Source organism: Schistocerca serialis, chromosome 12, assembly GCF_023864345.2.
Source record: "Schistocerca serialis cubense isolate TAMUIC-IGC-003099 chromosome 12, iqSchSeri2.2, whole genome shotgun sequence".
NCBI classification, from domain to species: domain Eukaryota; kingdom Metazoa; phylum Arthropoda; class Insecta; order Orthoptera; family Acrididae; genus Schistocerca; species Schistocerca serialis.
The window spans coordinates 78,688,356-78,700,902 of NC_064649.1; the positions used below are offsets into that span (position 1 = coordinate 78,688,356).

Genomic DNA, 12,547 nt, shown 5'->3' on the forward strand with positions numbered 1-12,547 from the left:
TGCATTTCACTTTTGACTTCGACATGCGAGCTTTTTTTGGTCTGGGTGATCCCTTTGACCTCTTAACATAACCTCCTCTCCAAAAGCCTTCTGAAGCTTACTGTAAGTTATCGTCGCGTTTTCACCCAATTTAACGGAAACAGAAGTGGCATACCGCTGCACAATATTATGCAGTTCCATTTCTGTGACGAGAGACACAAACACTTGTTTACTTATTACAGCACAACTCACAATTGAGCAGTGGCATCGATGTTCCGCTTGGACTAGAAGCAGCTTATAGACCAAGGTCAAAGATATTGCGCCTCCGAAAGCAAGCGGGGTTGCCACATCTTACAATGAAAATCAGTCTCATTATTTTATTGTCGCACCTCATATGGTTGTTCTTCTTTTTCATGCGTTGCCTTAGTAATTGTGTTTTAAACGTTCTGCCTGGTGACATGACTGTGGTGAGCATACAAGTAGGTCTCTTTCATGTGGCCTTGAAATCCTGTAGCTGAGGGTTCGCTTCTTGCTGCCTTTATGCTGGATACCTAATTTGTTGTTGAATACAGCAGAAAATCGTTTTTCTCTCACTCCATTTACGAGTGGAACAGGTAACAGAATGAATAGTAGTGGTACAATGTAACCTAAGCTATGCACCATACGGTAGTTCGCATACTCCTGGGTGGTTATATGCTGAGGTGGCAAAAGTCATGAGATAGGATGTGCACATTTACAGATGGCGGTAAAAAAGGGCATTACATTGGCGGACTGTCATTTGTAGTCAGGTGATTTATGTGATTAGAAAGCACAACAGCAATTAACAGACTTTGAACGCAAAATAGTAGTTGGAGCTAGACGCATGGGGCGTTCCACATAGGAAATAGTTAGGAAATTCAATATTCTGAAATCCGAAATGTTAAGAGTGTGCCTACAACATCAAAGTTCAGGCATAATCTCTCGCCACGTACAACACAGTGGTTGATGGCCTTCACTTGATGTCTGAGAGCAGCAACGTTTGCATAGAGTTGTCAGTGCTAACAGACAAGCGACACTGTGTGAACTAACTGTAGAGATAAATTTGGGATGTATGACGAACATATCCATTAGGACAGTGCAGGAAATGTGGCGTTAATGGGCTATGGCAGCAGACCACCGATGCGACTGCCTTTGGTAACAATGCGATATCAGGTGCAGTGCCCGTCCTGGATTTGTGACCATATTGCTTGGACCCTAGAGGACTGGAAAACCGTGGCCTGGTCAGATTAGACTCTCACACACAAATGGCTCTAAGCACTATGGGACTTAACATCTGAGGTCATCAGTCCTCTAGACTTGGAACTACTTAAACATAACTAACCTAAGGACATCACACACATCCATGCCTGAGGCACCATTCGAACCTGCGACCGTAGCAGCAGTGCGGCTCTGGAATGAAGCGCTTAGACCAGTCTCTATCTCGATTGGTAAGAGCTGATGGTAGCGTTCCAATGTGGGACAGACAACACCAAGCCATGGACCCAAGTTGTCAACAAGGCAGTGTGCAAGCTGGTGGTGGGTCCATAATGATGTGGGCTGTGTTTACATGAAATGGACTGCATCTTCTGGTCCAACTGAACTGATCATTGAGTAGAAATGGCTATGATCGTCTATTGCAACCATTCATGGACCTCACCTTCCCGAACAACGATGGAATTTTTGTGGATGACAAAGCGCCATGTCACCGGCCACAATTGTTCACGATTGGTTTGAAGAACATTCTCGACAATGCGAGCGAATTATTTGGCCACCCAGATCGCCAGACATTTATGGGTCGTAGTCGAGAGGTCGTTTCGAGCACAAAATCCTGCATTGGCAAAACTCTGGCAGTTATGGACGACTGTAAAGGGACTTCCAACGACTTGCCATGCCTCGTCGAGTTGCTGCACTACGCTGGGAAAAAGGAGACCCGACACGATATTAGGACATATTCCATTTTTATTGGTCACCTCTACATCTTCATCTACATCTACATCTACATCTACAAAGACACTCCGCAAGGCACTGTATGGTGTTTGACGGAGGGTACCCCGTACCACTGCTAGTCATTTCCTTTCCTGTTCCACTCACAAACAGAGCGAGAAAAAGACGACTGTCTATGTGTCTCTGTATGAGCCCTAATTTCTCGTATCTTATCTTCGTGGCCCTTACGGGCGATGTATATTGGCGGCAGCAGAGCCGTGTGACAGTCAGCTTCAAATGTCGATTCCGCAAATTTTCTCAGTAATGTTTCTCGAAAAGAACGGCGCCTTCCCTGAAGGGATTCCCACTTGAGTTCCCGAAGCATCTGTGCAACACATACGTGTCGTTCGAACCTATCGGTAACAAATCTAGCAACCCGCCTCTGAATTGCTTCGACGTCTTCCTTCAATCCGACCTTGTACAAATCCCAAACACCCCATCGGTACTCAAGAATAGGTCGCACCAGCGTCCTGTATGCGGTCTCCTTCACAGGTGAACCACTCTTCCCTAAAATTCTTCCAGTAAACCCAAGTCGACCCTTCCCCTTTCCTACCACAGTCCTCAAACCCTCGTACCACTTGATACCGTTTTCTGACGTTACGCCGAGATATTCGAACGACTTGACTGTGTCGAACAGGAAACTACTAATGCCGTATCCGAACATTACGCTTCTCCTACTCATCTGCATTAACTTACATTTTTCCTCATTTAGAACTACCTGTCATTCATCACAGCAACCGGAAATTTTGTCTAAGTGAACTTCGGTACCTAAGCGTACACCACTGCATCGTCAACAAACAACCGCAGACTGCTGCCCATCCCGTCTGCCAAATCATTTATGTATATAGAGAACAACAGAGGTCCTGTCACACTTCCCTGGGGCACTTCTGACGATACTCTTGTCTCTGAAGAACACTCGCTGTCGGGAACGAAATACTGGGTTCTGTAGGGAGCACGTTGTGCTCATGTGGGAGCGATCTAGATGCTTGTAGAACAATAAACTGGCAGCTAAGATCGCAGGAATTATTTTTATTCCATGATTACCGGTTTCGGCGAAACTAAAGCCGCCATCATCGGATCTAGGGAGGACAAAAAACAGTATGAAAGTGGACTTCGGTTCCACTTAACATAACATGTATACATATAAATTTAGTCACATACCTTAGGACACATACAGGTTACAACATCAAGGCAAACATTGGTGATATTAATAGTTGCCTATAACACGCAGGTCTTACATAACTGTGGGGCAGAATATCCTATTTTAGGGCGATAGGCTTCGAACTACACTCACGCTCATAAATTAAGGATAATTGCAGAATGTGGTGCCACACAACGTGGCACTACAAAAAACTGGCGCCAATAGCATAGGCACATAGGGAACACACATGACACAAATGGGGGACTGATGACCTTAGCTGTTTAGTCCCCCTTAAACATCCCAACAACCACCACCACCATGACACAAATTGTAAGTCCACAGTATCGGTGGTAATTAGAGAAAACCTTCCCTAAACACATGTGCTACAAAACGCCACTGTTTCCTGCGCATGTACACCGACATCGATATGGGATATGATCACCATGCACACGTACACACGCCGCGCAATGGGTTGGCATACTCTGGATCAGGTGGTCGAGCAGCTGCTGGGGTATAGCCTCCCATTCTTGCACCAGTGTCTGTCGGAGCTCCTGAAGTGTCGTAGGGGTTTGAAGACGTGCAGCGATACGTCGACCGAGAACATCCCAGACGTGCTCGATGGGGTTTAGGTCTGTAGAATAGGCAGGCTACTCCATTCGCCTGATATCTTCTGTTTCAAGGTACTCCTCCACGATGGCAGCTCGGTGGGGCCGTGCGTTATCATCCATCAGGAGGAAGGTCCCCTTAAAAGGCGGACATACTGGTGCAAAATGACGTCCCGATACACCTGACCTGTTACAGTTCCTCTGTCGAAGACATGCAGGGAGGTACGTGCACCAATCATAATCCCACTCGACACAATCAAACCAAGGACCTTTCAAGGAGATTAAGGGAATGGTATCTGGTTACTGGTCCACTCCAGACGAAAACCCGGTGAGAATCACTGTTCAGACTATACCTGGACTCGTCCGTGAACATAACCTGGGACGATAGTTCCCGTGACCATGTACTGTGTTCTTGACATCAGCCCTTACGGGCTCTCCTGTGACCAGGGATCAGTGGAATGCACCTTGCAGGTTTCTGAGCGAATAAACCATGTCTGTTCAGTCGTCTGTAGACCGTGTGTCTGGAGACAACTGCTCCAGTGGCTGCGGTGAGCTCCCGAGCAAGGCTACCTGCAGTACTTTGTGGCCGTCTGCGGGCACTGATGGTACGATATCGGACTTCTTGTGGTGTTGTACGCTGTGGATGTCCCGTACTGTAGCGCCTGGACACGTTTCCTGTTTGCTGGAATCGTTGCCATAATCTCGAGATCACACTTTGTGGCACACGGAGGGCCCATGCGAAGACCTGCCGTGTTTGACCAGCCTCCAGTCGCCCTAGTATTCTACACCTCATAACGTCATCAATATGTGTTCTTTGACCGATTTTCAACACACAGTCACCATTAGCACGTCGAAAACGTCTGTACACTTACTGGCTGCACCGTACTCTGACAAGCGCCAACACATCTCTGCGTATGTGGACTGCTGCCAGCGCCACCGTGCGACGACCGCAAGTCAAATACACCGCATGGTCATACCCCGAGGTGATTTAAACCCGCAAACCGCCCACCAGAGCGTTGTTTCACCATGTATCAGCATTATCCTTAATTTATGAGCAGGAGTGTAGTAGCATGATCCGTGTATTTACGCCCTACTGATAGTAGACTTTCTTTGAATGATTTCAGAACTGCCACAGGCGGTAAAAATATCCAACAATTAACTTGGTTCCTCCTACAGCTGTAATACGCCATCAGGTAACTTCACCGTTACTTTCAACTTGGACCTCAATAGAGATAATATCTTTTTGAACTCCAATGAACACTCCTCCTCCTATAGTCTCTCTGTCTTTCCGATTCACGAGGGTAATCCCAAAAGTAAGGTCTCTTATTTTTTTATAAGTACATAGACCTGTCTATTTCTACAATGGCTTACATCAGTTTACAGCTTGAAAAATTTAGCTATTTTTCGACATAATCACCATTTATATCGATGCATTTTTGTAGACGCTGTGGCAGTTTTTGTATGCCCATGTCATACCAGCTCGCCGCCATGCTGTTCAGAAAGTTATGAACCTCTTCTTTCACCTACTCGTCGGAGCTGAATCGCTTTCCGGCCAGATGTTCTTTTAACCTAGGGAACAGGTGATAGTCACTGGGCGCCAAGTCAGGACTATAGGGTGGGTGGGTGATTATGTTCCACTGAAACTGTTGCAGGAGAGCAACGGTTTGCCGAGCGATGTGTGGGCGAGCGTTGTCATGGAGAATGTGTACGCCCTTGGTCAACATTCCTCTTCTCCGGTTCTGAATTGGCCGTTTGAGTTTTTTCAGTCTCACAGTACGTGCCAGCGTTAATTGTGGTCCCAGTCGGCATAAAGTCGACCAATAATATCCCTTTCCGATCCCAAAAACACGGTTGTTATGACTTTACCGGCAGACTGTGTTTGTTTGAATTTCCGCGGAAGAAGGATGCCGCCACTGGCGTGATTGTTGCTTGGTCTCAGGTGTTAAGTGGTATGCCCAGGTTTCGTCACCATCGACAATTGAGTCCGGAAATTTGTCCTGTTAGGCTGCAAGGCGGTGAAGAAATGCGCGGTAAGCATCAACTCGTTGCCGCATGTGGTCCTCAGTCAGCATGCGTGGCACCCATCTTGCACACACCTGCCGGTAGTTCAATGTTTCCGTTAAAATGCTGTGAGCTGTGCTTCGGGAAACCTCAGGAACCAACGTGCAGAGATCGTCCATGGCTATCCACCAATCTTCATACATGCTTTGCTCAGCCTTCAACACAGTCTCCTCAGAAATTGACGGTCTCCCGCTCCTTTGTTGGTCGTGAATTTCGGTCCGACCAGCTGCAAACTCTCTACACTACTTACGAACATTTTTTACATCCATGCACGACTCACCATACACTTCCGTCAATTGCAGATGGATTTCAATCGGCGCAGTGCCTTTTGCGTCGAATAACCAAATAACTGCGCGCAAATCGCACTTGGCGGCAACATCCAACGGGAGCTCCATTCTCAGCGGCTGCCAAGCCAAGACTGAGCGCCTTAGCGCGGCGTGCGCATGTTTACATACGGCGCACGAAGCACTCTTCATAACAGTGTGACCAACTGCCACACAGAGTTCTGTACTTATAAAAAAAATAGGACACCTTACTTTTGGGATTACCCTCGTACGTTCCACGGCTCCCTAAACATCGCGCAGATTTCGGCCTCGGGTTTGAGCCAGCTCTCAGTCCCAAGAATAATACATGCGGGAGAAGTTTTTTGGTGGACAGTAAAGTTATTATGAATATTTCGACAGATTACTGATAACATTTTGACAGACAGAGTGTGTTTATTCTGAACGCCGTCGGACTTCTCTTGCTGCGTATCGACTGTCTAGTGCTCATCAGAGCACATCAAAATACCTCAGTCTAATTACAGAGTAGCTATTCACATTGGTCCTGTGTGGCCATTAATTATCGTAGGGTAGTGGAAGTTGATAGATATTCTAATGCGCTAAAGCATAACGGGTTTACACTGAAAAAAATGGAAAAGAAACCTAGTACCAATTTTGGCCACCAGTTGCAAACCGTGTGCCGTGAATGCAAGTAAGACGTTTAGAAATGATTCCATATGTAATGGATTAGGAACTGAGCGCGGGCAGGAAACGTCAAACAATTGGAAAAGATTATATGTAAATTGAAGGTGGATAGGGGGAGAAAGGAAAGGACACTGCTGTCAGTTGCATCGGGGCATTACGAGGTATCAAGCAGCGACGAGTGAAAATGTGTACTGGCCCAGGCTTCGAACTAAGGATCTCCTGCTTACTATGCAACTCTGTTAACCAGTGCAGCGGCATACAGCTGCAGATTCTGCGTGCTGTCTGTTCTTTCAAACATGCCAGAAAGAACATGTGGTGTCACCGCCAGACACCACACTTGCTAGGTGGTAGCTTAAATCGGCCGCGGTCCATTTAGTACATGTCGGACCCGCGTGTCGCCACTGTGTGATCGCAGACCGAGCGCCACCACAAGGCAGGTCTCGAGATACGATAGAGCACTCGCCCCAGTTGTACGGACGACATTGCTAGCGACAATACGGACGAAGCCTTCCTCTCATTTGCCGAGAGACAGTTAGAATAGCCTTCTGCTAAGTCCATGGCTACGACCCAGCAAGGCGCCATTAGCCTTACCTAGTTTGAGAGTTATCATATAAATGTCTCAAGAAGAACTTTGTACACCAACAAAGATTAAAAGTTAAGTATAAAGCAGCTACGTACTTTTCTTGCTACCATTCAATAGTTATCCTGTTCCAGACTTGACGCCAGTCGGCGTGTGTGTACGCGTGCCTTTCTTTCGGCTCCCTTCCCAGTGCGGCGTAGCAAACTTGTTACGCCACAACAGAACAGACACTATGCATTCTTGTAAGTGAGAAAGACATAATACTGGTTTTCTATCTATCGCTTGCGCCTTGTCCCGCAGCTACGCAGGGTCAGCCATGGTTAAACGGATTTGGCGTGTTAAATTTAAGGGGTGGCCGGTTGCCCTTCCTGCCGCCACCCCATCCCCCCCCCCCCCCCAAGGACGGAATTAGTGTACACCCCAACTGCCTGTGTGTAGTGGAATCGATGAAATAGTGTGAATGTGTTCAGATGTCTGCGTGCTGTGGAACTGAGGCGGAACATGGGGACCAGCCCGGTATTCACCTAGCGGGATGTGGAAAACCGCCTAAAAACCAAATCCAGGCCGGCCGGCACACCGGCTCACGTCGTTAATCCGCCGGGCGGATTCGATCCGGGGCCAGCGCGCCTACCCGAGTCCAGGAAGCAACGCGTTAGCGCTCTCAGCTACCCTGATGGATAAAAACATAATACTGGTTTTATTATCTCTTAACATACGAGATGTGGTCTCTCAGTCCGCACCAGAATTTTCAAAGTCGATCTCGTAGGTTAATTATGGTCATTTTCATATACTTCCTACAATCTCTTAATCACCAACCCTCCAAATTATTATTGTCAATTGCGTTATCGCCTTATTTGATTGTTGTTATGTGTTGTTGACAAGTGTTGGGGTGTTCTACAACGCCCCTCGTAAGCTACGCCCCTGCTTTCGTCAGTTGAGTACAAAATGTGTTAGATAGAATGTGACAACTTTACACTCTCTAAGTCGATGAAGTTTTTAGTCAGTGGATGCAGAATGACGTTAATAATATAGAACAAGAATTAGACGAAGGAGACGACGGATTGTCAGTAGCCAGTGATAACAGTTATGCTAGCCCGCAAGAAGACATTCAAAGAAATAACTTCAGAACAATGGTGCTGAGGGCCTTTCTGTTTCTCCAACAAAATACTTAGTTTTAGTTAAAATTAGATGTGTTATGAGTGGTGGTAAAAGGAGATGTAGATCTCAGTACTGAATATTAATTTTGCAACCTTTCTTTTTCTGGCTATCGAGTTCAGTTTTTACACGTAAGTTTAAACCCCAGAAATCAGTTTTATGCAAAGAGTTGCTTTCTACAGAGATACCATAATTTTTCAGAGCGTAAAATTCAGTTCTCTAACAGTTCGTATTGTCTACTACTGAAAAAGCTTCACAAAAGTATGTGACTTTCGCTTGATACAAAAATAAAATACTGTTGGCGTTACGCAGTCCAATAAAATCAACAAGGAATATTCAAACAACGCTTATATAGCTGTAACTTGTAACCTCCCGACAGAAAAAATATACGATTATACTTATACACTCCTGGAAATGGAAAAAAGAACACATTGACACCGGTGCGTCAGACCCACCATACTTGCTCCGGACACTGCGAGAGGGCTGTACAAGCAATGATCACACGCACGGCACAGCGGACACACCAGGAACCGCGGTGTTGGCCGTCGAATGGCGCTAGCTGCGCAGCATTTGTGCACCGCCGCCGTCAGTGTCAGCCAGTTTGCCGTGGCATACGGAGCTCCATCGCAGTCTTTAACACTGGTAGCATGCCGCGACAGCGTGGACGTGAACCGTATGTGCAGTTGACGGACTTTGAGCGAGGGCGTATAGTGGGCATACGGGAGGCCGGGTGGACGTACCGCCGAATTGCTCAACACGTGGGGCGTGAGGTCTCCACAGTACATCGATGTCGTCGCCAGTGGTCGGCGGAAGGTGCACGTGCCCGTCGACCTGGGACCGGACCGCAGCGACGCACGGATGCACGCCAAGACCGTAGGATCCTACGCAGTGCCGTAGGGGACCGCACCGCCACTTCCCAGCAAATTAGGGACACTGTTGCTCCTGGGGTATCGGCGAGGACCATTCGCAACCGTCTCCATGAAGCTGGGCTACGGTCCCGCACACCGTTAGGCCGTCTTCCGCTCACGCCCCAACATCGTGCAGCCCGCCTCCAGTGGTGTCGCGACAGGCGTGAATGGAGGGACGAATGGAGACGTGTCGTCTTCAGCGATGAGAGTCGCTTCTGCCTTGGTGCCAATGATGGTCGTATGCGTGTTTGGCGCCGTGCAGGTGAGCGCCACAATCAGGACTGCATACGACCGAGGCACACAGGGCCAACACCCGGCATCATGGTGTGGGGAGCGATTTCCTACACTGGCCGTACACCACTGGTGATCGTAGAGGGGACACTGAATAGTGCACGGTACATCCAAACCGTCATCGAACCCATCGTTCTACCATTCCTAGACCGGCAAGGGAACTTGCTGTTCCAACAGGACAATGCACGTCCGCATGTATCCCGTGCCACCCAACGTGCTCTAGAAGGTGTAAGTCAACTACCCTGGCCAGCAAGATCTCCGGATCTGTCCCCCATTGAGCATGTTTGGGACTGGATGAAGCGTCGTCTCACGCGGTCTGCACGTCCAGCACGAACGCTGGTCCAACTGAGGCGCCAGGTGGAAATGGCATGGCAAGCCGTTCCACAGGACTACATCCAGCATCTCTACGATCGTCTCCATGGGAGAATAGCAGCCTGCATTGCTGCGAAAGGTGGATATACACTGTACTAGTGCCGACATTGTGCATGCTCTGTTGGCTGTGTCTATGTGCCTGTGGTTCTGTCAGTGTGATCATGTGATGTATCTGACCCCAGGAATGTGTCAATAAAGTTTCCTCTTCCTGGGACAATGAATTCACGGTGTTCTTATTTCAATTTCCAGGAGTGTATAACATTCACATTTAGAATACTATTCCTAACCTTGTAATTATAACGTCACGAACCTCCCAATAAAAAATGTGACTCATATATAACCTTTCAATAATTAACTTACTGTGAATCTAAACTGGTAATCGTGGACGTCAGCAGTGCTGTGTCATGGCCACAAAAAGATCATTCTGAGTAAATTAAGAATTGTTACCGCAAAGAAGTCTCTGGATAACGCTTATATATCTGGTCCTATAATAAATTTTTCTGACACAGCTCAGTGCAATGCTGGCCGATAGATCTGTCATGCATAAAAAGAAACGACTGATTTTGTTCATGATAATCGGGATGACAATGGATTGCAGAAATTAGTAAAATCTTTAAATTAAGAGGAATGATTGTCAAAAAGTTAATTTTATAAAAAAAATATTAAAAGATTTTTTAAAACATTTAGATGGGACTTGATATAACAGTAGTACAAATTTATTAGTGACAAATTAGATATGCGCGCGGCTGTTTTTACCTTACACTACATCGCTCAGGCACGACCGGCCCAACCGCCCGATTGCCAGCTACCACCAATTCTGCCCACACAGCTCCTACTGCTGCCGACACTGCTGAGGTTCTGTTGTAGCTTACATATCGCAGGCAGAGTGTGGGCAATCCATCGAAGTTACATCTCTTCGAGTGCGCTAGCAATAAATTCCCTAGTCATGGACCTCTTACAACACTATAAATGCTATATAAATTAAATTTTCAGATGATTTACAGCTTAAATCTTGGTTTAAAGATTGTTTTGTTGTTGTGGTCTTCAGTCCTGAGACTGGTTTGATGCAGCTCTCCATGCTACTCTATCCTGTGCAAGCTTCTTCATCTCCCAGTACCTACTGCAACCTACATCCTTCTGAATCTGCTTGGCGTATTCATCTCTTGGTCTCCCTCTACGATTTATACCCTCCACACTGCCCTCCAATGCTAAATTTCTGATCCCTTGATGCCTCAGAACATGCCCTACCAACCAGTCCCTTCTTCTTCTCAAGCTGCGCCACAAACTGCTCTTCTCCCCTATTCTATTCAGTACCTCCTCAATAGTTACGTGATCTACCCATCTAATCTTCAGCATTCTTCTGTAGCACCACATTACGAAAGCTTCTATTCTCTTCCTGTCCAAACTATTTATCGTCCACGTTTCACTACCATACATGGCTACACTCCATACAAACACTTTCAGAAACGACTTCCTGACACTTAAATCTATACTCGATGTTAACAAATTCCTCTTCTTCAGAAATGCTTTCCTTGCCATTGCCAGTCTACATTTTATATCCTCTCTACTTCGACCATCATCAGTTATTTTGCTCCCCAAATAGCAAAGCTCCTTTACTACTTCAAGCGTCTCATTTCCTAATCTAATTCCCTCAGCATCACCCGACTTAATTCGACTACATTCCATTATCCTCGTTATGATTTTGTTGATGTTCATCTTATATCCTCCTTTCAAGACACTGTCCATTCGGTTCAACTGCTCTTCCAAGTCCTTTGCCGTCTCTGACAGAATTACAATGTCATCGGCGAACCTCATACTTCTTCTCCATGAATTTTAATACCTACTCCGAATTTTTGTTTTGTTTCCTTTACTGCTTGCTCAATATACAGATTGAATAACATCGGGGAGAGGCTACAATCCTGTCTCACTCTCTTCCCAACCACTACTTCCCTTTCATGCCCCTCGACTCTTATAACTGACATCTGGTTTCGGTACAAATTGTAAACAGCCTTTAGCTACTTGTATTTTACCCCTGCCACCTTTAGAATTTGAAAGAGAGTATTCCTGTCAACATTGTCAAAAGCTTGGTTTAAAGATGGGGGTCTCGTAGTATATGTTACAGAAAAGTCATCTCGTGAGTTAAGGGTTATATACCACTGCTTACCACTTTGTTCAATATGAGCACTGAACACATCGACGAGATGGTGTACACCGCCGTATTTTCACCAGGTAGCTAAAATTTGCACTAATTTTTTTTTGCAGTGTAAACCAGTTCCGCATTAGCATATCCACTAAGTTTCGTTGCCATTGGATGATTGCAGCCCACACTGGATCTGCGAGAGTAACTGGACTTTAGTTATACCACGCGGTGTAGATGTACGCTACTGGCCATTAAAATTGCTACACCACGAAGCTGACGTGCTACAGACGCGAAGTTTAACCGACAGGAAGAAGATGCTGTGATATGCAAATGATTAGCTTTTCAGAGC

General features: G+C 46.4%; 1 protein-coding gene across 1 annotated transcript in view; it reads left to right on the forward strand.

The window, feature by feature from the left end:
* The window catches only part of LOC126428433 (unconventional myosin-Ib), an 852,237-nt gene that overhangs the window by 155,435 nt on the left and 684,255 nt on the right, over positions 1-12,547 (forward strand). The window lies entirely within an intron of this gene.